This window comes from Schistocerca nitens, chromosome 10 (genome assembly GCF_023898315.1).
Source record: "Schistocerca nitens isolate TAMUIC-IGC-003100 chromosome 10, iqSchNite1.1, whole genome shotgun sequence".
Taxonomy (NCBI): Eukaryota; Metazoa; Arthropoda; class Insecta; order Orthoptera; family Acrididae; genus Schistocerca; species Schistocerca nitens.
The window spans coordinates 217,624,134-217,651,465 of record NC_064623.1 but is presented as its reverse complement, the minus strand read 5'-3'; the positions used below and the strand labels follow the sequence as shown (position 1 = coordinate 217,651,465).

Below are 27,332 nucleotides of genomic sequence, written 5' to 3'. Positions count from 1 at the left end.
CATTCTGTACATCGTCAACGTCGTTATGAGCATATTGCCGACATAATTGTATAAAATGATCAAGGAATGAAGAACATATTATATTGTCATTATTATTATGTACTTAGAAAACTTCTGTATTTAATCAGCAATATAGTTTTCCACCAATTGTTGTGCTCTAAAGACTGTTCTTTACGAGTTAAGGGGCATGAAAGAGAAACCGTGGTTGGGAAAGGCGTGAGACGGGGTTGTAGCCTATCTCCGATGTTATTCAATCTGTATATTGAGCAAGCAGTAAAGGAAACAAAAGAAATATTTGAAGTGGGAACTAAAACCCATGAAAAAGAAATAAAAACTTTGAGGTTCGCCGATGACATTGTAATTCTGTCAGAGACACCAAAGTACCTGGAAGAGCAGTTGAACGAAATGGACAGTGTCTTGAAAGAAGGATATAAGATGAACATCAACAAAACCAAAACGAGGATAATGGAATCTAGTCGAACTAAATCAGGTAATGCTGTAGGAATTAGACTAGGAAATGAGACAATGAAAGTAGTAGATGAGTTTTTCTACATGGGAAGCAAAATAACTGATGATGGTCGAAGTAGAGAGGATATAAAATGTAGACTGGCAATGGCAAGGAATGCATTTCTGAAGAAGAGAAATTTGTTAACATCGAGTGAAGACTTAAGCGTCAAGAAGTCGTTCCTGAAAGTATTTGTACGGAGTGTATCCCTGTATGGAAGTGAAACATGGACGATAAATAGTATAGACAAGAAGAGAGTAGAAGCCTTCGAAATGTGGTGCTACAGAAGAATGCTGAAGATTAGATGGGTAGATCACATAACTAATGAGGAGGTATTGAATAGGATTGGGGAGAAGAGGAGTTTGTGGCACAACTTGACTAGAAGAAGGGATCGGTTGGTAAGACATATTCTGAGGCATCAAGGGATCACCAGCTTAGTAATGGAGGGCAGCGTGGAGGGTAAAAATAGTAGAGGGAGACCAAGAGATGAATACACTAAGCAGATTCAGAAGGATGTAAGTTGCTGTAGGTACTGGGAGATGAAGAAGCTTGTACAGGATAGAGTATCATGGAGAGTTGCATTAAACCTGTCTCTTGAGTGAAGACCACAACAACGGCTGTTGTTACGAAAAGTACAATATATCGATTGCTGGAGTAATTTCTTTATATTCACAATCCTAGTTAGAATATGTACCAGTTCTAGGCAGTCAGCTCTATGAAGCTAGTATAATATTCTAGTTTTTGAGCAATACACGTATCATCTATCTACGTCTCTAGAAGATATCGTTACGAGTTACTATTTCGGGATCAACATCACAATGCAAGAGTGGGTTCCGCTGTGTTGTGTATGAGCTTTGGCAACAAATAATTGATTTCTGTCATCAGTGAGGCTTATAAAATGTCTGCAGAAGTCACAGCTGATCTTCAGTCTTTGAAGTACATGCAGGACTCCACAGCAAAAAATATTGCGATTGCAGAAGTTTGCTCCAAAACAGGCAGACGCAAGCACTTATCAAGGAATGTAATTAGCCGCTAACAGACGTCACGAAAGCAACACTGTAAACAAAAATTTCCGGAAACGGTTGACACTTATATGGATCCAGGGACACGTTAACATTAAACGCCATAAAATAGTCGCTGACGTAGTGAAGAAACAACTAAAATAACACACTTAAAATACTATACTACCGCAATCAGACCTAAAGACTACTTCATACAACGTAAGGCTGATAAGACAGGAGACACACGTACAGGTTGTAACGGGTATAAGTGTGCTACCTTAACATGTTCACACTGTTCCCTGTGGCGAAGTCTCCTCACAAACTCATCACAAACTTTCAGCACGGTCGTAGCTACACCACTAAGTGGACTACACCTGCTTGTATAGACTACCCATTTTGCGTCCACACTTCAATACCTGACCTGTTGCCCAGAGAAGATGCCAAGATATGAGACTGCAGGCTTTCTCGGCGAATCTCTTCGCCTGAAGATGGCAAGCAAGAAACTTGCTGAAACGTTGCTGGAGAACAACACATTGACTCGGCTGTCAACCTGAGAAGATTTCATCATCAAGATTCCAAGATGCTACTCCAAGCGGGTGTAAAAATGAATGTGCGCAACGGAAAATAATAAACGCTAAAACGATGGTTTGGCCCTGTCTAACTACCCCCTGAAGCAGATCTTAGGATCTCTTAATGTTCCTTTCTACAAATAAATTACAATCTAAACATAAATGAATGATGAAGGCAACTAATACTACTAGATGATAAACGTTTTAGTTCAATATATATATTTATTGCAGATTAAAATGAACCCTTTAAGTACAACTATCTATATTTCCTACCTAAAATTATTAATCAACTGTCCAACTCTGCCCCTTATTATGACTGCACAGTCTAATATCAATAACACGTAATGACTGACATCATCTACGTACCAAACACTAGAAGACACTACGTTCAGAGATGATCTACGGTGGTGTGGAACCTAAGTGGAAATAAACTGACGTGATCACAGCTGTTCAGCTTTATAGCCCTAATAAGCTGAAGCAATTTGCGATGTCACCGTATGTTCTGCGTCCGGTGCGTCGAAGTGATGGATCTCGTACTCTTCTGCGACGATGGAAGAACTCCAGCCACAAAATAAACTCTTTCAAAGAGTAGCACGGCTGAAGGCGGTCCTCTGACTACTATAATACTGTCTTGTCCTCTCTGTGTTCTACAGACGAGAAACGCGAATTCCCAGCCACAAGGACGGAGTTCAGATAACGTCTCAAGTATAGGCAGAGGAAGTGCTCTCAATGACTGAACGCTGCGTACTCAACGACGACTTCCAACCCGGAGGTGAAGTCCAGAATCGTATAGGTTCGCAACAGTACAGTGCCTAACTGTTCTAACTGTAAACTCTCCTGAGAGTCCGTCTGTACCAACAAAAGCCGATACCGAGCGACCGTCACACACGGGCGCTCACAACGGAAGACCTCGTCTCTCCACTGCTGGCTTCCCTGCAAGGCTCGGCTCCCCACCATCGTAATTCCGAAAGCGAATCATGTTCCCGAAACCACGAAATATTCTCCCTCTCTACAGATTCTTCCGAACGCCGGCCAACCATACTTTAGTCTTTTGTCTTCCAGCACGGAAAGTTTGCGAGGAAAAACCTACACTCGTACAATAGTACGCTCCTGAGTAAATATCCGCGGAAATAACCCAGCCTGCGTGGTTTCCGAGGTGCCGCTTCTTCGTTCCTCTCACCTGCATCCAAGATTTGCAGAGTTCCCGGTTATCCTTCCGGTCCTGCTACAACAGCGGCCGGCCGCCACCCTGCTGTGCTCCAGAGGTCAGGCTCCACGATGTCCGTCTGGCTACTTCCAGTGTTTAAGCAGGACCAACACCTGTGCGGGCCTTCCACCCAGAACTCAAGTTCTGCCTGCCGTTGAAAGGTGGCTGCACTGAGCCACAGCGCCAGAGATCGCGCTAGAGAGCATTGTTCGGCCGCCTCCACTGGCAGTGATTATTGAGAACTCGTAGTGGGCAGTGCTTGTCCAGGACTCGTAGTAGTCAGTTCGTGTTCAGATGTGCTAGTAGGGAGTGCTTGCTGAGATGTGATACTGAAAAGTTCTTGTTGAGATGTGGTAATAGCGAGTCGGTGTGGAGATATATTGTAATGATTAGAGTGATTTTGGTCAATATATGAAGGTAACGAAACTTGATTTATTTTTCATTATTTCCATGTTTTAAATAATGCGTCATTACAGGTTCAGTCAACAAAGCATCTGGCTTGTGTTCTTGGATTAGAGTGTAATTCTGGTTCTCTTGAGTAATTATGGTATTTTTATTTTCTTTAATTAATTCAGTATAAATGATATTTAAAATTTCTTGTGTTGTTGAAGAAGAACCGTGCCAGATGCGTACGTTGAGTCATACTTCCACACACAGAACAGTTATACTTGTGCTTTGATTTCGTAGGTTTTATAGTTGCTGGGGACTTAATTAATTAATTGTGTTAATGAAAATTTCCATTTCATTCTTTGTTATTGTTCTATGCAGTCAGATAGCGTAATAATACTAGTCAGGGCCAACCGTTACGAGACTTCGTAATCGAACAGTCAGCTACTAAAGCAAAAAATTAAAATTATTTTCATTATATATTAATTAAGCCCCCATGCACCGTTTCATCTCCACTGGCGTTCCCACCTCTACCTGTATAGGCAATCATTCATTACGCCGTTCTGTTAATAAAGACACTGCGTCACCTTTTATGCAATAAGCGTTAACAATTATTTACAAGGCGTACGTGACAATATCAGTCTCCTTTAAATATTCATATATACGATGTCCAACCTATCAAATGATACCTAATTGCGGTTGCAGTTCACGGCAAAGTATGTGGATGAGGGAGGTGCGAAATTACAGCCACCCGACAAGGTAAGCATTAAAGGCTTTCTCTTGCCATATGTACTTGGAGGTACTAAGCAACGAAAAAGCGTACAACTTGTAACAATCATAATTACGAGGGACGTTCAATAAAAACAATGATTTTATTCACGCTTCCAATATACCATATTAATCCCCTCACATCTGGCTACAGAACGTTATTTTCCGACATAATCACCGTTCGATGTGATGGCCTTATGCCAGGGGCGGGCAAACGTTGCACGCGGCTCGTGAGCACACAGCGCTGCACGTGTGCTGCTCGCGTGCAGTCGTCGACCGGGGCAGTGGCGGCAGCCGGCAGATTTCCGCAGTGTACTGTCAGGCTAAGCTGCTGACGTTGATGCGAAGCGACCACTACGTAGTGGACGTTGTATTTCAAGAACCGGAAAATGCAGAGTGAAACAAGGAAACGGAGAAGTGGAGATTTGCTATCTTTTAAAAAGTAATGGGAGAATCATTTTTTCTTTGTGCAAAAACGTGAAAATTAGAAATGTTTAATACGTGGCAGTATTGTCGCTGGTCAGCGGAAGTTCAGTATTGAATGCCATTATAACAAATTTCACAAGGCGGAGTACAATTTATTGTCGGATTCTGAGCGGATGGGGAAATTGACTGAGCTTAAGAAGAGCGATCTGACGATACTAAATGAATCTGTCGTAGTTGCTGTGGTCACGAGAGATCTGCAACTTTCTTTCGTCATGCCTCTCATCTAACTGATTTAACATTTTATGGAGCACTGTTTTCAATTTTTCAGGACGACAACAATAACAGCCCAGCGGTACGTGCAAGTTAAAGATTGCGCTTAATATAGCGAGAGCTGGAAAAGCATTTGCTGATTTAGTAAGTCTCGGTTAAGAGCAAACATCAGTGATGAAAATTTACGTAACCGTTTGTGTTTGTCTGTATGTAGAAATTTTGTTCCAATCCACCTATGATAAATAAAACGTATCGTAGGTAACAGGTACTCTTTCTAACCACGATATCTTTCAAGCGCTACTACTAACCTTATTCCTTCTTTCAACAAAGCAAGCTAGGAAGCAAGACGCATTGCAGAGGAAGGAGCGGGCAGAAGGTATCGAGGGGAGGGGAGATAAGCGGGTGGCCAGCTTGCCCCTGGGTGCACGCAGAACACCTGTTAACTGCACGCGTGCAAGTGCACCGCACATGTGCAGGATTCCTGCCCGCCCCTGCCTTATGCCACCATTCTGGAAGGGCCTGAGCCAAGCAGATGGAAGTCGGGAGACGTGAGATGCGGACTGCACGGTGGATGAGGAAGAAAAGTTCGACGAAGTTTTATGAGTTCGTGTCCGTTTGGTAGACTTATGTGAAGGAGAGTTCATCTGCATGTTTGTAGTGAAGAATCACGCTGAAGACGGTTCTTCAATTTCATGAGGGCAGCACAATGCATTGCAGAGTTGATCGTTGCACCGTGAGCGAGAACATGAAACAGAATAACCCTGTGAGAGTTTCAGAAAACCGTCGCCATGATTTTACCGCCCAAGGCTGCGGCTTTGCACTATATATATATATATATATATATATATATATATATATATATATATATATATATATATATTTTTTTTTTTTTTTTTTTTTTTTTTTTTTTGAGAGGAGAGGCAGTGTGGCGCAACTGCACGGACTGGAGTTTTGTTTCCAGTTCAAACTGATGAACCCATGTTTCAGCGCCTGTGATGATGTTGGCCAAAAAATTGTCACGGTCAGCCTTGTAACGGGCAAGCATTCCGCACACCACAGATGGCCCTTCGTTGCTCTTTATTGTCTTCAGTTAGGCAGCGAATAACGCAACTGGCACCCACTGTAAGTAGGCTGTTTAGGTTTTTATGTTGGTAACATCAAGTAGCGCTCTGTATGAAAATAATTGACTGTGCTGTGAGCAGTCTGTGGCTGGTTGGACTTATTGTTGGAATATGCGTAATTGTAGTGTTGGGCAGTTGGATGTGAACAGCGCGTAGCGTTGCGCAGTTGGAGGTGAGCCGCCAGTAGTGGTGCATGTGAAGAGACAGATGCCAGAGTTTTAAGAGGTTGCTATAAGCAGACGACCTGGACGTGTGTCCGCCAGAAAAAGGAAATTTGTAAAGATGGATTATATATATATATATATATATATATATATATATATATATATATATATATATATATATATATAAGCTTTCGAAATGTGGTGCTACAGAAGAATGCTGAAGATTAGATGGGTAGATCACATAACTAATGAGGAGGTATTGAATAGAATTAGGGAGAAGAGGAGTTTGTGGCACAACTTGACAAGAAGAAGGGATCGACTGGTAGGACATGTTCTGAGGCATCAAGGGATCACCAACACAGCATTGGAGAGCAGTGTGGAGGGTAAAAATCGTAGAGGGAGGTCAAGATATGAATACACTAAGTAGATTCAGAAGGATGTAGGTTGCAGTAAGTACTGGGAGATGAAGAAGCTTGCACATGATAGAATAGCATGAAGAGCTGCATCAAACCAGTCTCAGGACTGAAGACAACAACAACAACAACATATACACTCCTGGAAATTGAAATAAGAATACCGTGAATTCATTGTCCCAGGAAGGGGAAACTTTATTGACACATTCCTGGGGTCAGATACATCACATGATCACACTGACAGAACCACAGGCACATAGACACAGGCAACAGAGCATGCACAATGTCGGCACTAGTACAGTGTATATCCACCTTTCGCAGCAATGCAGGCAGCTATTCTCCCATGGAGACGATCGTAGAGATGCTGGATGTAGTCCTGTGGAACGGCTTGCCATGCCATTTCCACCTGGCGCCTCAGTTGGACCAGCGTTCGTGCTGGACGTGCAGACCGCGTGAGACGACGCTTCATCCAGTCCCAAACATGCTCAATGGGGGACAGATCCGGAGATCTTGCTGGCCAGGGTAGTTGACTTACACCTTCTAGAGCACGTTGGGTGGCAAGGGATACATGCGGACGTGCATTGTCCTGTTGGAACAGCAAGTTCCCTTGCCGGTCTAGGAATGGTAGAACGATGGGTTCGATGACGGTTTGGATGTACCGTGCACTATTCAGTGTCCCCTCGACGATCACCAGTGGTGCACGGCGAGTGTAGGAGATCGCTCCCCACACCATGATGCCGGGTGTTGGCCCTGTGTGCCTCGGTCGTATGCAGTCCTGATTGTGGCGCTCACCTGCACGGCGCCAAACACGCATACGACCATCATTGGCACCAAGGCAGAAGCGACTCTCATCGCTGAAGACGACACGTCTCCATTCGTCCCTCCATTCACGCCTGTCGCGACACCACTGGAGGCGGGCTGCACGATGTTGGGGCGTGAGCGGAAGACGGCCTAACGGTGTGCGGGACCGTAGCCCAGCTTCATGGAGACGGTTGCGAATGGTCCTCGCCGATACCCCAGGAGCAACAGTGTCCCTAATTTCCTGGGAAGTGGCGGTGCGGTCCCCTACGGCACTGCGTAGGATCCTACGGTCTTGGCGTGCATCCGTGCGTCGCTGCGGTCCGGTCCCAGGTCGACGGGCACGTGCACCTTCCGCCGACCACTGGCGACAACATCGATGTACTGTGGAGACCTCACGCCCCACGTGTTGAGCAATTCGGCGGTACGTCCACCCGGCCTCCCGCATGCCCACTATACGCCCTCGCTCAAAGTCCGTCAACTGCACATACGGTTCACGTCCACGCTGTCGCGGCATGCTACCAGTGTTAAAGACTGCGATGGAGCTCCGTATGCCACGGCAAACTGGCTGACACTGACGGCGGCGGTGCACAAATGCTGCGCAGCTAGCGCCATTCGACGGCCAACACCGCGGTTCCTGGTGTGTCCGCTGTGCCGTGCGTGTGATCATTGCTTGTACAGCCCTCTCGCAGTGTCCGGAGCAAGTACGGTGGGTCTGACACACCGGTGTCAATGTGTTCTTTTTTCCATTTCCAGGAGTGTATATGATGATTTTTTAACATTAAGGTAAATGCATTGTTTGTTCTCTATTAAAATCTTTCATTTGCTAAATATGCCTATCAGTAGTTAGTGCCTTCAGTAGTTAGAATCTTTTATTTAGCTGACAGTATTGGCGCTCGCTGTATTGGAGTAGTCCGAGTACCGAAGATTTTTGTGAGGTACGTAATTCATGAAACGTATAGGTTATTGTTAGCCAGGGCCATTCTTTTGTAGGGATTATTGAAAGTCAGATTGCGTTGTGCAAAAAAAATATTGTGTGTCAGTTTAGTGATGATCAGAATAAGTAAACAGAGAAATGTCTGTGTACGTTCAGTTTTGGTCAGCTGTTTGAAAAACAGCTAACATAGAAGCTTATCGGCACAGTCATTCATAATTTTTTCTAAGGGGACGTTTCATAACACGTTTGAGTACCCCAACGAGTGCGGCGACGCTACCAACAGATACGTCCAGCGGAGCAGCGAGGTGTTTGTGATCAGTCGATCACCTGGAATGAGAGTGTTCACACGTTCCAACATTGTAAGAGTCAGAGTTCTGTGTGGCTGCCCGGCACGCAGGAGATTGGACAGTTTTGCGCAACCTTGTTGCAATGATGACAGACGCCTTGCACGACGACTCACCCTGCTTTTGTTCAGTGCCAAGTCTCGGTGGACATTATGCAAGCGCCTATGAATATCTGGTTTTCCGCCAAAAGAAACTCAGTGACATCTCTGTACTTGGAACGCATCTCCATTGCAGGCGACATTTCGAAGGCTATGTATAGCGCTGCCACATATTGGAATTTCACGAGAGCACTTCGTGTTAGTCTGCAAATGACGTAAATAGTGGTGTAATGTTGTTCAGTCCTCAGTCACCGATGGAAATACCTGCACTTTTATCCGCTACACAGTCTCTCTTTCCAAGCATTTATCCCGACTTGCGGGGTCTGCTGTGTTATCGAAGGATTTGGCGAGGTTAGTGTGTGGAGTGGCCGGATGCCCTTCCTGTCACCACCCACGAACGACGATGAGGATGATGAGGATGAAAGGATGAGGACAACACAAACACCCAGTCATCTGGAGGCAGGTGAAAATCCCTGACCCCGCCAGGCATCGAACCGGTGGCCCCGTGCTCGGGAAGCAAGAACGTTACCGCGAGGCCACGAGCTGCGGACATAGTGTACATACAGTATCTGATCAAAAGTATCCGTACATCCGTGGAGCTGTGGACCAGACTTCACGACCGGCGGGTCAGACAGTATAAAAGGAGACAGGGAGGATTGTGTTGTCAGCAGAGAAGCGCTGACGGCGGAGTGGACGGGTCTGGGGAGCTCAGTGCCTCAGTGGACGTCATCTGAGCAACGAATCCATCAGCGACATATTAATCCTCGTAAAGCTGCCCGTGTCGATGTGGCTCGTGTGCTTTTCAAGTCGAAACACGAAGGAACGACCACAACCAAACCGTGATACGGACTGCCAAGCATTGCGGACGATGTCCGTTAAAAAAATCGCATCAAATCAGTGGACTTCTGAGTGCAAAAGTGCTACCACAGTGACTGTGCGTAGGGAGTTAAAAAATGAGGTACCTTTGTCACAAACCACGGTGCTAAACGACACTTCAGGTGTTGTACAGTGGATAGCGGATGACTGAAAACAGGTGATTTGGATTGATCAATCACGTTGTACCTTGTTGTCGTGCCCTGACATAGGTGGGAGAGGGAGAAAAGGGGTTACCGGTCAGTCTGCGCTACCTAGCAGTACAGAGCAGAAGGCACAAGGACGACTCACAGTGGAGGCATTTGACTGTTCTCGTCTATCTGAGCCAACACTGGAACAGGCGTTGACCAGAAATGCAGGTGGTGAGACTCGGTAGGGAACTCGTTGTGGAGACACTTGGACGAGCAGGGTTTTGAAATAGTTGTTCTTTCCAGACAGGACTAACTAATACACTGGAGGCTAGTTCTAGGGTTAGGAAAGCATGAATAACACAACAGAACCCAGTTCAGAAGTCCCAGGAATGGATGCTAACCACAGTAGCAAACACTTGCAGCATCTTAAGCCAACAACTTAGTTGCAAAACAAAACATACTGAATGTGCCACTGTTCACTGAGGCACTCCAAGTGAGAGAGAGCAGACTTACGCGGAGCCGGACCGAGGCTGGAGTCGACGGACGCGGATTCGGCGGCCAGATCGTCTGACTGAGAACTCCACCAAAATGCGGAATTTTTAAAGAGTCGCGTGGTGGCACTGTTTTCCCCACTTTAAAGCCACCCAGCCAGTCCTGCACGTCTCTTGCCGGCACCTGCCAATCACGGTTTAGTTAGGTTCCCTCTACTGCTCGTAAGGCGGGATGTTAATGCAGTTGCATTAAGTCCCTCGGGCTCCCCGGAGTAGGGACTGCTAGGTCAACAGTTTTCGGCGTTTCCGCTCCCTTTCGAAACCTTGTGAGCGTACTGACAGTGCTGTTCTCAGGGCTGGTATCGAGCTGGCTTTATAAGCTACTATGTGCCTGTTGGTTACAAAGTTCTACAGTGGCAACCTACCACAGCGTCTAGACGACATGTGAAGTTACATGTTGATTCCTTGAAGAGTAACTAGCGCCCTGGGACCGCGTCTGGGGGCGTCTGCATTTTCGCAAGGCTCTCCCCTTACGGTTTACTTCATGTAACAACATCTCTCCTAGTTTCGTCTGCCCTCAGCATCGCCTCTGCTTCCGCGCCTGGGGCGCCTGCCCTCCTTTCTCACAGCTTCAAGATAACACTAAGTAGCAAGGCGTAATCAATATATTACACTGTGACAATCAGATGAAGGGTTTGAGTTTGGCGAATACCTGTAGAACGTCACGTGCCCGGTGTGAAGTACGGTGGAGGTGTTATTATGGTATGAGTGTGTTTTTCGTGGTTAACGTGTTCCCCTCATTGCGCTTAAGAAATCACTAAATGTGTATAGTAGAGGAACAGTTTGAAGGCTGCGATCGTTTGTATCAGCATGACAATGCACCGTGTCATAAAGCAGCGTCTGGGACGCAATAATTTGTGGACGATAGCACTTCTGAAATGGACTGGCCTGCCTGAAGTCGCAACCTGAACCGAATGGAACGCTTTTGGGGTGAGCTAGAACGTCCCCTTCGCTACGAATCCCAGCGTCCAAGCCGGCCGCTGTGGCCGAGCGGATCTACGCGCTTCAGCCTCCAACCGCGCGACTGCTACGGTCGCAGGTTCGAATCCTGCCTCGGGCGTGGATGCGTGTGATGTCCTTAGTTTAGTTAGGTTTAAGTAGTTCTAAGCTCTAATGGTCTGATGACCTCAGATGTTAAGTCCCATGGTTCAAATGGCTCTGAGCACCACGCGACTTAACTGCTGAGGTCATCAGTCTCATAGAACTTAGAACTACTTAAACCTAACTAACCTAAGGACATCACACACACCCATGCCCGAGGCAGGATTCGAACCTGCGACCGTAGCGGTCGCGCGGTTCCAGACTATAGGGCCTAGAACCGCTCGACCACCCCGGCCGGCTAAGTCCCATAGTTCACGAGCCATTTTGAACCAGCGTCCAACATCACTTCTCTGGTTTTGACTCTTGAGGAAGAATGTCCTGCCGTTGCTTCACAGTATTTCAGACACCTCGCTGAAAGTGTCCCGCCCGCATCTCGTGGTCGTGCGGTAGCGTTCTCGCTTCCCGCGCCCGGGTTCCCGGGTTCGATTCCCGGCGGGGTCAGGGATTTTCTCTACCTCGTGATGGCTGGGTGTTGTGTGATGTCCTTAGGTTAGTTAGGTTTAAGTAGTTCTAAGTTCTAGGGGACTGATGACCATGGATTTTAAGTCCCATAGTGCTCAGAACCATTTTTTTGAAAGTGTCCCCAACAGAGTTCAGGCGAATGGTGGATGTGTTACTGTAAAAGTAAGATAATTGGTAAATCCTAGAATTAACCAGCGAAACATAAGATTTACCATCGCGTTGAGGTAAAGTCCTAAATTTCTCATTATATGCATAGATCTCGAACTTTTAGCAAGAGACATTGGTAAACTTAAGATTTACCAATGCAAACTGGTAAAAGCTGTACCGAAGACTCCGCCCCCATCGTGCAGATTCAGAGAGGTTTCACTGTTGCCAATTTTGTGTTCAGATAAGTTTCTTCGTTGGCAGTTATGAGTTCTCTCCGCATAATACAGCACCTACGCTACCGCGGGGCGGGCGAGCTAATCAGAGTTCTAGGCAATAGGGACTATTTCCGCAATTTGTACCGCAATTCCCAGTTCACTCGATAACGGAAATCGAACTGTAATTGTTTTGTGTACTGTGCGGCGTTAGTCACTCAACTCTAATTGGTTGTCACAGGGCGAATCAGAGCAGTGGAAAGAGCGCGGGTGGAGACGCCATTACTGAACGTTCTCCAGCGGGTGTGCTCGTAGTCCGGTGTATCGCACAACATTTCCGAAGATAACCAAACGGCTAAAATAGTCACCCAGTTGCAGATTGACAGTCTAACAGCTCCAAGAGAGAACAACCGTTTGATTTCCAGTATTCATAAAATCACTGACCAGATTTACAAATTTAATATTCTTAGAAAATCTGCATATTAGGAAGTATAATCCTCCGTTAAAGATTTAACTCAGTACGAGATGTTTAAGTTACATAGTTTTAGATATGGCTGGAATTCAGTAACTGTGCAAATTTTAAAAAGTTGAAAAAATGAACCAACTGGTTGCAAACTAAAGGTTTATTTATCCCATGTCCTGAAAAGGCCACATTTCCCTACAGTTCGTATGACAAAAAAATTCTACTGAGTAATTTTTCTATGTAAACCTCTGTACGAATAAGCAGAAGCTTATAATTTTTTATGTTGTGATTGTAACTTTAGCCATTTTACTCTTTCCTCCACTATTTTGTAATATAAGTATTTTTTTGTAATATAATTGTTATCTTCTACACACTAAATTTACGTGCAGTCTCAGAATGCCACATAACTGTTTTATAGATAATTTTATATTTAATGAATGCCTCTAAAATTATTTCATTTGTTATTAGCCTTCTATAAGAGACTGTCAAATTATTTCACAGAACACCGGCATGAAGCAGTGCTTACGTCCATTAAATAGCTGCCACTGGAGTCCAGTTTTTCCTTATCGCTTAAGCTTCCGTAGTGTTTGGCTTTTGGCTCTGACCACTATGGGACTTAACGTCTGAGGTCATCAGTCCCCTTGAACTGAGAACTACTTAAACCTAACTAACCTAAGGACATCACACACATCCATGCCCGAGGCAGGATTCGAACCTGCGACCGTAGCGGTCACGCGGTTCCAGACTGAAGCGCCCAGAACCGCACGGCCACATCTGCCGGCCTTCCGTAGTGTTTAGCGGAAGTTTCTCTAATGTTGTTGTTTTAACTCATAGTTGTTCTTCCCCCTGTATTTGTAATAATGGTCCTTAGTAAACGGGACCCTACCTTCTGTACGCTGAATTTACGTACAGTATCACTCTGTCAGCAAATTATTGGAGATTGTATACGTAACGCGAACCCGTAAATTTTTTGCATTATTAGTAGCCTTGCAGAAGAAATTTTCATTTTTACTTTAATGGAAAATGCTGTTAGTTAACACAAAAGCGTTGTTCTTACGCGCGTGTATTTAGAGCCCTCTGCATCCCAATTTTTGATTACCGCTGGAGCCTGTACCTTTGAAAAGTTGGCATTTTTCTCTGACATGGTGAATATTTATGTTACGCAAATATTTTATTCTTTCGACTCTTGTTATAATTTTATGTAGGCAAGAGGCGTTACTAGTGGACGAATACAGCTGTGCATTTATTCTGACGTACGCTGAGTGTAATCTTGCAAGTGTCTCAAGCCATGGCGTGTACTGGTTCCGCTTTCCGTATCAGTTTTATGTATGACTAGAGCCGCTTGGCTTGAGCTAATGTAATTTACCACCAAACGGTGCAACAAGTGAGTACGCTTTCCTTACAAATATTTTTCTATTATTAATATTTTGATATGTACGTAAAAATAGTTCATATACATTTTTAGGGCGTACTCCTTCTGAAGAACAAATTTTTATAAGTATCGAGACGTAGATCAAGGCTAAATAAACCTGTGTTTTGCAACTGGCTGGCTGATTTTTTCAATCTCTTCAGAGTTACAAAGGTCTGTACACTGCACAATCCAAATGGTTCAAATGGCTCTGAGCACTATGGGACTCAACTGCTGTGGTCATAAGTCCCCTAGAACTTAGAACTAGTTAAACCTAACTAACCTAAGGACATCACACACATCCATGCCCGAGGCAGGATTCGAACCTGCGACCGTAGCGGTCGCGCGGTTCCATACTGTAGCGCCTTTAACCGCGCGGCCACTCCGGCCGGCTGCACAATCCAGATGAAGGGTTACTTTTTCGAGATGCCGTAATTGTCTCGTACTGCAAGACAGAAATTTGAAATCTGGCTCAAAGGTGCCTTTAATAATGCAGGCGAACTGCGCCGACGCCTTTGCGCTCGCGGACGCTTCGGACGGCCAGATCTCGACACACGGGTGTCCGCAGCTCGTGGTCCAGTGGCTAGCGTTGCTGCCTGTGGATCACGGGGTCCCGGGTTCGATTTGCGACCGGGATGGGGATTTTCCCCACCCGGGGACTGGGTGTTTGCGTTTCCCTCATCATTTCATCATCACTGATGGAAGTGGCGAAACTGGACTGAGTGAAGATTGTGAATTTGTACGGGCGCTGATAAGCGCGCAGTTGAGCGACCCACAAATGAAACATCATGGTCATCATCGACACAAGAGAAAAACAGGCCAGAGCTCAGAAGTTGGTGTGAGCTGTAAGGGGTGTTAATGTCACGCTGGCAACAAACTTCAACACAATTCTTACCAGCGCCACCGCGGCTGTGTCATACGATGGCAGGTTCGCCACACTCGCCTCTCGCCCACATAACGCACCTTCTCTTCACGCCTCTGCGATGCACCTTAAAACCGCGATACGCAAGGTTCAGATAACGCTGTTTCCTTGTGCGTAGCCGAGGGAAACATTTGATCTACATCTACATCTACATGATTACACTGCAATTCACATTTAAGTGCTTGGCAGAGGGTTCATCGAATCACAATCATACTATCTCTCTACCATTCCACTCCCGAACAGTGCGCGGGTAAAACGAACGCCTAAACCTTTCTGTTCGAGCTCTCATTTCTCTTATTTCATTTTGATGATCATTCCTACCTATGTAGGTTGGGCTCAACAAAATATTTTCGCATTCGGAATAGAAAGTTGGTGACTGAAATTTCGTAAATAGATCTCGCCGCGACGAAAAACGTTTTTGCATTAATGACTTCCATCCCAACTCGCGTATCATATGTGCCACACTCTTTCCCCTATTACGTGATAATACAAAACGAGCTGCCCTTTTTTGCACCCTTTCGATGTCCTCCGTCAATCCCACCTGGTAAGGATCCCACACCGCGCAGCAATATTCTAACAGAGGACGAACGAGTGTAGTGTAAGCTGTCTCTTTAGTGGACTTGTTGCGTCTTCTAAGTGTCCTGCCAATGAAACGCAACCTTTGGCTCGCCTTCCCCACAATATTATCTATGTGGTCTTTCCAACTGAAGTTGTTCGTAATTTTAACACCCAGGTACTTAGTTGAATTGACAGCCTTGAGAATTGTACTATTTATCGAGTAATCGAATTCCAACGGATTTCTTTTGGAACTCATGTGGATCACCTCACACTTTTCGTTATTTAGCGTCAACTGCCACCTGCCACACCATACAGCAATCTTTTCTAAATCGCTTTGCAACTGATACTGGTCTTCGGATGACCTTACTAGACGGTAAATTACAGCATCATCTGCGAACAACCTAAGAGAACTGCTCAGATTGTCACCCAGGTCATTTATATAGATCAGGAACAGCAGAGGTCCCAAGACACTTCCCTGGGTAACACCTGATATCACTTCAGTTTTACTCGATGATTTGCCGTCTATTACTACGAACTGCGACCTTCTTGGCAGGAAATCACGAATCCAGTCGCAGAACTGAGACGATACCCCATAGGCCCGCAGCTTCATTAGAAGTCGCTTGCGAGGAACGGTGTCAAAAGCATTCCGGAAATCTAGAAATACGGAATCAACTTGAAATCCCCTGTCGATAGTGGCCATTGCTTCGTGCGAATAAAGAGCTAGCTGCGTTGCACAAGAACGATGTTTCCTGAAACCATGCTGATTACCTATCAATAGGTCGTTCCCTTCGAGGTGATTCATAATGTTTGAATACAATATATGCTCCAAAACCCTACCGCAAATCGACGTCAATGATATAGGTCTGTAGTTCGATGGACACACCTGCACTGAGAATCGACACGAAAAGGATTCAGAGCGGCATAAAGGGCGTCGATGAAACCATCCCCATCCCTGAGGCGTTAATCCTCACTCATTTCACGGTCCAAAACGACATTCGCACTGAGGTGAGGAACAACCTCCGACACTGCTGACACTCCCTTCACGATCCAACCCTCGTCTTTCGCTGGCGCCTCCACTCAACGTGATCGTACGCCTGTGAGTGTAACGCGACCGCAATCTTTTCTCTTGTGCACAGGGTGGAACCACTGGGCAGAGTCCAGAACCATTCGACGAAAGCTACACGTGATCCAGAACAGAAAAGCATTTTTATGCTTTTTGAACCCTCCTGTTGTTCACTCCCCTTTGGCATGATGACAGAAGGGTTTGACACTGATACACGCACGGATAAAGCGGCAAAGGATCCCTGAAGGGATCCCTCCGCTCTCCCCCCTTCCCCCCCCCCCCCTGCACTCCACCGCTCTCCAGTTCAGCAACACCTGTGCGCCATATGCACTCCAGTGATGGGCACTTCAAAAACGTGATCCCTACAGAGACATTAGCTCAATCATCCGTAGCCGACGAGGTCACAGGCAACTATTTCGATACCCTTCAGATGAGCCGTCCTACGTAGCTCATCCAGCACTTGGTGGTCGCATGCGAAACGCACACATCAGAAAAAGCATTGCATCACCCCGGTTATCAGAACTCCTGAATATAGATGTTGACTGTGGATACTGTATCACAGACACAGTCCCTTTGACTGTTCAGAGATGTCACTAAACCCGCCCAAAGATGTAAACAACCATGCATGAGCAGAAAGTAATACACCGCATTTTTTTCTTCAACAGTTCTTTATTGAACATAATGAGAATTACACACACGAAAGAATGGTGTTTTATCTACACACCCTCTTTTTCGACGTAATCTCCATCTCTATGGCCTTCCTCCAGCGCGAAACAAAGGAGTGTAAGCCCTGTCGGTACCAATCCTTGTCCTCGTGGTGGAGACAGTGCTTCACTGTGTGAATCACCTCCTCATCGTCCTCAAAATGTCTTCCACGAATGGCATCCTCTAATGGTCAAAACAAGTGGAAGTCCGAGGGGGCTAGGTCAGGGCTGTAGGGTGGATGGGGTAAGACTGTCCAACGCTGTTTTGCGATGTGTTCAGCAGTCCTCAGACTTATGTAGGGCCGAGCGTTATCGTGTTGGAGCAAACCATCTCGTGGGTTGCTGTGGCGTCAAAGTCACCGGAGCGCGTGTTGAGTTTCGTTAATGTGTTCACATATGCTCCTGAAGTAATGGTACCGCCTCTTGGCTTCACATCAATGAGAATCACACCTTCACTGTCCTAGAACACGGTGCTGATGGCCTTACCGGCGGAAGCAATTGCTTTGATTTCTTTTTTTTTGCTTCTGTGGGGAGTGGGAATGGCGCCACTCCATCGACTGTCGTCTTCCCTAAAGCTCTAAATGTTGAGCCCAGGTTTCATCACCTGTCACAATCCGAGACAAGAAGGCCTAGGCTTCAGCTTCAAAACGTTCTAACAAATCAAGAGAAATGTTCTTTCTGTGCGATTCGTCAGCCACCGTTCGACACCACTGGACTCATCTGGCACACACTTTTGAATATCGAAGTGTGCAGATAATTGCATCCACACTCCCTTTGATGATTGACAGACGCGCCAAGTTCCGAGTCGTAATGCGTCTGTCCTCGCGAATGACATCGGGTCGCTACAACATGCAAGGTGTGTGACGTGGATGATCTCCCCGAACGCTGCAAGTCGTGGAGCTCCTCCGAACCGACTTCTGATCACATCACCCTCCGTGGCCAGCCACTAACTGTACTTCTGTCGACTGCAGAAGCTCCGTAGACTTTGCACAAGAGTTTGTGAATATGCTCCACAGTTTCTTCCTCTGCAGTGACAAATTCAATGACGGCACGTCGTTGTAACGTATATCACGCACAGACGCCATTTTGAAACGATCCTGCAGCTACGCTATCTGTCGGAAGTGCCGGAAACTTGTCGAGGTCACTCAGGGGATTTCAAATAATACATACGTAACGTTTCACATTCGTAGCACTGTTTTCGGCTGAGGGAAAAAGTGCGGTGCATTACTTTCTCAGAAACCCTCGTAGTAGCAAGGTTAATGTCTTGCAAATATCATGGCTATTCGAAAAGTAACTTCCGACTGATCGCGAAATGGAAACCGCTGTGCAAATCAGAAATATTTTATCTGCAACAGTTAGCGACAGCTTCCAGACACTGCTCTACGTAGTCACCACTCCGACTTAGACATTTGTCGTAGCGTTGTATCAACTTCCCAATACCCTCGTCATAGAAGGCAGCCGCCTGTGCTTCCCGTCAATTCTCTACGCTCCTCTATTGCTCGTCGTCTCTGCAAAAATGTTGTCTTCATAGCCAGTAGTTAATGTGAGCACAGATGAAACACAGAGGGAGCCAATTACGGGCTGTAGTGCGGGTGACCAAACACTTCCCATCGAAAACGCTGCAGGAGCATTTACATTGCCCGTGCAGATTGCGACCGAGAATTGTCACGAAGTAGGAACCGTATGACAGTTCTGTAATGTGGGCTGCATAACATCAGGCGTAATCTCTCACCAGGACCTCATACTTGCGGCAGACACTTTTTTCTACACAACTTCATGTTCTCACTATGCGCTCAGAACTGAAAAGAGCGAAGTGATGCAACTAGGGACATTGTCGAACACGTATTTGCAAATCTTTATTAAATTTTCTCAGTGGTTTCCATTTCTTGACCGATCGAAACTTAGTTTCCGAATATCCCTGATACTTGCCAGCATACTTGCCAGCATACGTCGAAAGATCTTAACCCTCCTGCGATATTTATAAGCTGGCCAAGATAGATGTATTGTCTGACAGTCGCCAGTAACGTGTTTTTGAGTTATACGTTTGCCATCGTTCTTTTGCATACCACCCCCTACTTTCATTCACGACATTCATTTCACTCTTCAGCCTCTTTAAAACCCAATGTGGTTTCCAAGCAGTTACTAATCCGTTTAGAAAACACGTTGTTTACTACGGAGAGGAGGTTTCATTACACGCTGACATGAATTTAGGCCACTCGAGAAAGATGACGTGGCGATTCGCAGGGTTACAGCTCTGGAGCGGCTAACTCATTCCGTGACGACCCCGTGACGGGATTGGATTTACGGGTTAGTCAGGGCAGACGCGCGAGTTGAGAAGGGAAACCCGCGGCTGCGTAGCGCAGAGGACAGACGGCAACTTCTGCCGGGTTGCGAATTAGATCAACAGGTGTTGCCATGGCAACAGGCAAACTCGTGACCCCTGACCTTACCGCTCGCTGAAAGGCCCGTTTGGTGCTTGTCGGCCACTCTGTGCAAAATTGACTTGTCCGCCGCCCGAATGGCGGACTGGATGGGATTAACCGGCCCGAAATGACCGCCCGGGCAGAGCTATTGAACATCTGACAAAAACAATAAAGCAGCTTCAATTATCTCTCATGTTTAACGAAAGCTACCCCAGCTCTATTCCATTATTTCTGCGTTAACGACGATGAAAGCTGAAACGCGCCCGCAGTTCGTTTCATAGAGTTTCATATAGCTCTTTATCCTCACAAAGTAATGGGTGCTATCGACACTGGACGTCAAACTGATTCCATATTTTTACATTTCCAAAATGCTTTTGACACCGTTCCTCACAAGCGACTTCTATCTGAATTGCCTGCGACTGGATTCGTGATTCGCTATCAGAAGGGTCACTGTTCGTAATAACTGATAAAATACATCGAGTAACACAAAAATAATATCCAGCATTTCCCCAAAAATGTGTTATAAGCCCTCTGGTGTTACCGATCTACGTAAACGTTTTAGACACGATATCTGTACTTTGCAAAAAGTGGGAAATTGACGCCAAATCTTGAAAAGTGTGATGTTATCCACATCATCAACAAAAAGAATCCGCCAGATTTCAACTACACGATAAATTACACACATCTGAAGGCTGTAAATTCGACTAAATACTTAAGGATTACAATTACGAATAACTTATACTGGAACGATCACATAGATAATATTGTGGGGAAAGCAAACCAAAGAATTCGATTTATTGGCGGAACATTTAGAAAACGCTATAGGCTACTAAAGAGACTGCTTACACAAGTTGTCTGCCCTCTTCTGGTGTACTACTGTGCGTTGTGGCATCCAGATCAGATAGAATTGACGGAGGACGTCGAAAAAGTTCAAAGAAGGACAGCTCGTTTTGTATTATCGCGAAATAAGAGAGAGACTGCCACAGATATGATACAAGCAATGGGTTGGCAGTCACTAGTACAAATGCGTTTATCGCTACGGCCGGACCTTCTCATGAAACTTCAGTGATCAATTTTCTACACAGAGTGTGAAAACATTTTGTTGGTGCCCACCTACACGCGGAGAAATGATCAACAAAATAAAATAAAAGGAATCAGAGCTCGCGCGGAATGACTTAAGTGTTCGTTTTTCCCCCGCGCTGTTCCAGAGTGGGACGCTGGTGGAGAACCTCAATGGTTATTCGATAAACCCTCTGCCAGCCACTTAATTGTGAATTGCAGAGAAATCATACAGATGTAGACGTATATGCAGATGTAAATTTGTCATTTTCGCCTCATGATTGCTGCGTCGCGTGGAGTCAGCCACGGGAAATGCTTATCCTGGCAAGATTGTATCGAACCTCCATAGAGGTGATGAACCAATCCAGTTGTTTCAATGTCATAAACCATACATATGATATTTCACTTTCCTGTAACGGTTAATATAGATGTCACTGTCGTTGAACGAGCGTGTGGGTATTTGGAAATTAATGTCGCGTCGAGGCTGCGGATTACGTAATCATACCACGAGCTCTCCCTGATGTCCGGTACTGACACTGTCAAAAGTTCAGCAGCGTGCCCTTTGACGCGGGCGATACTGCTGGTACAATTTACAGCTGTCTCCCTCGTATATGGAAATTCGTTACGCTGAGCTGATACAAGTCGTGGGACACTTCCCAATATCGTGTCGGACGTCATTTTGCGCAGTGTAGTCCAGCAGATGGACGTGGCGTCGACTCCCTGGTACTCCCCTGCAGAACTGCTGAGCTATGCTGCCTCTATAGCTGTCGATGACTGTGAAGGTATAGCCGGTGCAGGATTTTTTGCACAAATTTACCTCTTAATTTTGTCCCATAAATGTGCGATGAGATTCATGTGAGTGGATCCAGATGGCCAGATCATTCGCTCCAAGTGCCTGGAATGTTTTTCAAACAGCTGACATGGCGCTTTGTTATCCATAAAAATTCCATCGTTGTTTCGGAACATTAAGTTCATGAATGGTTAAAAATTACACTACTGGCCATTACAATTGCTACACCAAGAAGAAAAGCAGATGTAAACGGGTATTCATTGGACAAATATATTATACTAGAACGGACATGTGATTACATTTTCACGCAAGTTGGGTGCATAGGTCCTGAGAAATCAGTACCCATAACAACCACCTCTGGCCGTAACAACGGCCTTGATACACCTGCATTGGGTCAAACAGAGCGTGGATGGCGTGTACAGGTACAACTGCCCATGGAGCTTCAACACGATACCACAGTTCATCAACAGTAGTGACTGGCGTATTGTGACGAGCCAGTTCCTCAATTGGTGAGAGATCTGGAGAATGTGCTGGCCAGGGCAGCAGTCGAACATTTTCTGTATCCAGAAAGGCCCGTACAGGACCTGCAACATGCGGTCGTGCATTATCCTGCTGAAATGTAGGATTTCACACGGATCGACTGAAGGGTAGAGCCACGGGTCGTCACACATCTGAAATGTGTCGTCCACTGTTCAAAGAGCCGTAAATGCGAACAAGAGGTGACCGAGACGTGTAACCAATGGCACCCCATACCATCAGACCGGGTGATACGCCAGTATGGCCTTGACGAATACACGCTTCCAATGTGCATTCACCGCGATGTCGCCAAACACGGATGCGAGCATCGTGATGCTGTAAACAGAACCTGGATTCATCCGGAAATATGACGTTTTGCCATTCGTGCACCCAGGTTCGTCGTTGAGTACACGATCGCAGGCGCTCCTGTCTGTGATGCAGCGTCAAGGGTAACCGCAGCCACGGTCTCCGAGCTGACAGTCCGTGCTGCTGCGAACGTCGTCGAACTGTTCGTGCAGATGGTTGTTGTCTTGGAAACGTCCCCAGCTGTTGACTCAGGGATCGAGACGTGGCTGCACGATCCGTTACAGCCATGAGGATAAGATGCCTGTCATCTCGACTGCTAGTGATACGAGGCCGTTGGGGTAAAGCACGGCGTTCCATATTACCCTCCTGAACCCACCGATTGCATATTCGGCCAACAGTCATTGGATCTCGACCAACGCGAGCAGCAATGTGGCGATACGATAAACCGCAATCGCGATGGGCTACATTCCGACCTTTATCAAAGTCGGAAACTTGATGGTACGCATTTTTCCTCCTTACACTGGGGATCATGACAACGTTTCACCAGGTAACGCTGTTCAACTGCTGTTTGTGAATGAGAAATCGGTTGGAAACTTTCCCCATGTCATCACGTTGTAGGTGTCGCCACCGGCGCCAACCTTGTGTGAATGCTCTGAAAAGCTAATCATTTGCATATCAGAGCATGTTCTTTCTGTCGCGTCTGTAGCACGTCATCTTCGTGGTGTAGCAATTTCAATGGCCAGTAGTGTACCTCCAAGTTGCCGAACATAACCATTTCCAGCCAGTGATCGGTTCAGCTGCACCAGAGGCCCCAGTCCGTTCCACGTAAAGACAGCCCAGACCATGATGGAGCCACCACCAGCTTGTACAGTGCCTTGTTGACAACTTGGGTCCTCGCCACTCTCTAACCCTACCATCAGCTCCTATCAACTGAAAGTGGGACGTATCTGATCAGGCTACGCCTTCCAGTCGTCTAGGGTCCAACCGACATGGTCACGAGCCCAGGAGAGTCGCTGCAGGCGATGTCGTGCAGTTAGCAGAGGCATTCGCGTCGGTCGTCTGCTGCCACCAGCCCATTAATGACAAGTTTCGCCGCACTGCCCTAACGGATACACTCGTCATACGTCCCACATTGATTTCTGCGGTTATTTCACGCAATGTTGCCGTCCTGTTAACGCTGACAACTCTACCCAAACGCCGCTGCTCTCTGTCGTTAAATGAAGACCGTCTGCCACCGCGCTGTCCGTCGTCTGACGCAATGCCTGGAGTCTGGTGTTCCCGGCACACTCCTAACACTGTGGACCTCGGAATACTGAATTCCCTAACGACTTCCGAAATGGAATGTTCCATATATATCTAGCTCGAACAACCGTTCCGCGCTCAGAGTGTGCTAAATCCCGTCGTCCGGCCATAATCACGTGGGAAACGCTATGCTTGGATCACCCGAGCACAAATGACACCTTCGCCAATGCACTGCCCTTTTATAACTTCTGTACGCGATACTATCACCATATTTATATGTACATACCGCTATCCTAAGATTTTTTTTATCACTTCATAGTAGACGATTTCCTAACTGCAAGCTATCAGATTCAAGAATATTAACTCGTGTTTTCACTAAATTCCGTGAGATTGCTGCAATGCCGTGCAGTCATATCTTATGTGAACGTGCAGATGAGGAGAGTGTCTATCAAGTAGTGTATGTTATACCGTTGCTACTACGTAGTTCTTCAATAAGCACATGCACAACTTCCGCTCGTATCAGTGTTACACATATAGGAATATAGTCACCGTTACCATACAAGGCCTGCATGCTTACCATTTACAGTGGATTGAACACCTGCAGGAAGAAGTTGAATGTAGACGATTGGAATTTCGTCAATGAATAATTGCACATCACCAATTAATCCCATTAGTACTGTTTACTGATGAAGCTTCTTTCAGCCATGATGTTATTGTTAACACTCGTAATTCACAAGCTTTCGTCGAGACAAATACTCAAAATGTCTCCTCTGTAAGTATATGGTGTGAAGAGTTCGATAGTTTTGGTACAGTAAATAAATGACATAGTAAAGAGAATCATTACCGTTAGTTAGTATTGGTAGCACTGATACGGAAAGACACATTAATGAATGTGTGAGGGAGAAACCAGGATCAGACGATTTTTCTTTGATTTTTGTTTGTTTGTCTCCAAATAACTAGAAGTACACGTCGTTCAGCGTTTGTCCATTTTGTGTTTTATATCCTTACAAAATACGAATTACATTTTGTAAGTAACAAAAATTAGTTGAGCACACAACTTCTGCACATGGATGTAACCAAAGCAATTACTTTTGATGCAAGTACCACCTAAATGCAAAAACATAAAAAAATCAATGTAATTATTGTTTTTCTTTTGTATTGACTGCAACGTTCTTCACCATGATCAAAGGCAGGAGTTTCCTCTTGTTATTGGTAAGTGTGAAACTTGTTTGTGAAAAACAGAAACATGTTTTATATAAGCTCGACAAAATATTGAAGCAAGATTTGGTATGTTTTGTTTTGCGTTTTTTTTTTTAATTTTACCTTTTTTCGAGAAAACTTTTCTAGAGTTACATGATGCTCTATAGCCTCTTTCATGTCACAGATCAACAATTTTCGAATACAACCTGAATTAATGAATGACAGTTTCAACTTTGCTACAAATGCTGCTTACTTGTAAGTAACAGACAGGATGATAGCTATGTAGAACAAAACGGTTCTCTAGGTTTATATATCCTCAATCAGTTTCTAGACAGTTCACCATTTCTGGTTTCTAAGGGAATCTAGTGAGATACTGATTGCATACACAAAGCTATCGACATGAGGTAACCCCTGATAGATATACAACACACCAAATGGATAGATAATGCGGATTCTATCTTAAATGACCAAGGTTACTATCAAAACTACCAGTGTCTACAGTAGTCTACCGTAGTTTTACAACTCTGCATATGATATAGAAGAAGTACTATCAATGAACATACAAAAAGATCGCTTGTATCATATATTACTCAAGGATTAGGTCGTAAGAGACAGGAAAGGGAGGAATGAAAGTTACCAGCTCTTGGGGTCTTGGTCATATTTGTATTTATCGGCGGTACCGAAGCAACTGCTCAGCTCATTTTACCTAGAAAACGAGGTTAGTCAAACATGCAGTAGAATCACAGCATGCAGTTGGCACTGCATGACCAACCTTGCACAAAATGTGTGGACACGTTTCATTTAAGCGGACATTGAAAGTCCTACGACGTCAATGTTAAATTATCGAATTATGTGACCCATTATCTTGGAAACTTCTTGAGACACCAACTTACAATTTTCCATAATGAATACACCTTTCTAGATATATTGAACTAGAATTATTACTAAAATTGTATTGTGCAGCACATTACCTTTTTTTTAAAAAATTGTAAATTCTAAAAATAAATGAACATAAAAACAAAACAACTAAGGATATTTTTATCATCCTAGTTCCATGTGTTGAATTTCACACTTGGCATGCTATGAAAATTTCATGTCTTTACCATCAGTACTTTTTTAGAAAATAGGTCGTCTATTGCAAAAAATGTAGTTCAGAGACATTGAGGTTTCAAACATTTTATTACAAATTCTTATACAGACTTACATATATGAGTCTTCTATGCACTAGAATTGCCCTGGCCCATAGTCTGTGTGTTCTTCAGTGTCACAACAGCCCAGTGCTTGCCTCCTCCTTCTCTTTCTTGCTACTTTGGTCATTTTCTGAACAGCTAACTCTGCTTCAAGTACACAAAGCTCATCCAATTCTCTCAGTCCTTTTGCTGTGTTCTGTCCAAATCTTACCCCTGACTTCTCCAGAACCTTAAGTCTTTCATAGTTTCCACCATTAAAAGTTACTACAGCATCAGACACTGCCAACTTCAGAGTCATAAGGCCAACAAATACATTTTTAGGCACACGGCACTACACAACATTATTGATGGACTCATTCACATTCTGGGTCTTCCCATGTAAACACTTCTTTAGTGGCTCAGGATTTGCCAAATCCTTGTACATAGGTTTGATTGCCTGCATTATTGCCAAAGGAAGAGAATGTTTATGTGTAAATTCATGCAGGGTGCCAGAAAATTCAGCTTTACACCAAGTGTTTGGCGAAGGTGGTCACAAAGCATGACATGGCTTTTCATCGGTTGACATTCGAAGAAGGAAAGTGTTCCACACACCCTTTTCATCTTATCTAAATCATTTTATTTACGTGTAAATAGCAATAGAAGTAAGCTTACTACAAAAATAGTCGATAATCACACTACTTTCAACGAAAACTAGTATAAGAAAGAAAGGACTGATTTGTTTAATCGTAATGCCAACTTCTGTGACGTAGCAGTAGGCACAAAACAAAGCAATTCACAGCCTTCTAGACTGTGTAGTTCCCAAGATATGACTGCTCAACTGTGGCAGTATACATGCGTAGCCGCGAAATTTGACAGTCACAGGTCAGCATTCAAAATATTATTTGAAGGTCTCACAGTTGTCTGATTTTAATGTATTATATACCAAAATGATCAGGAAAGTCCAAAGTACATTATGGAGTATAAAACAGAAAATTTCAAATTTCAACGAATTTCACGTACAATG

General features: G+C 45.0%; 1 protein-coding gene across 1 annotated transcript in view; it reads right to left on the bottom strand.

The window, feature by feature from the left end:
* Nucleotides 1-27,332, bottom strand: part of LOC126210011 (farnesol dehydrogenase-like) — a 180,764-nt gene that overhangs the window by 139,000 nt on the left and 14,432 nt on the right. The gene's annotated exons all lie outside the window — the stretch shown is intronic.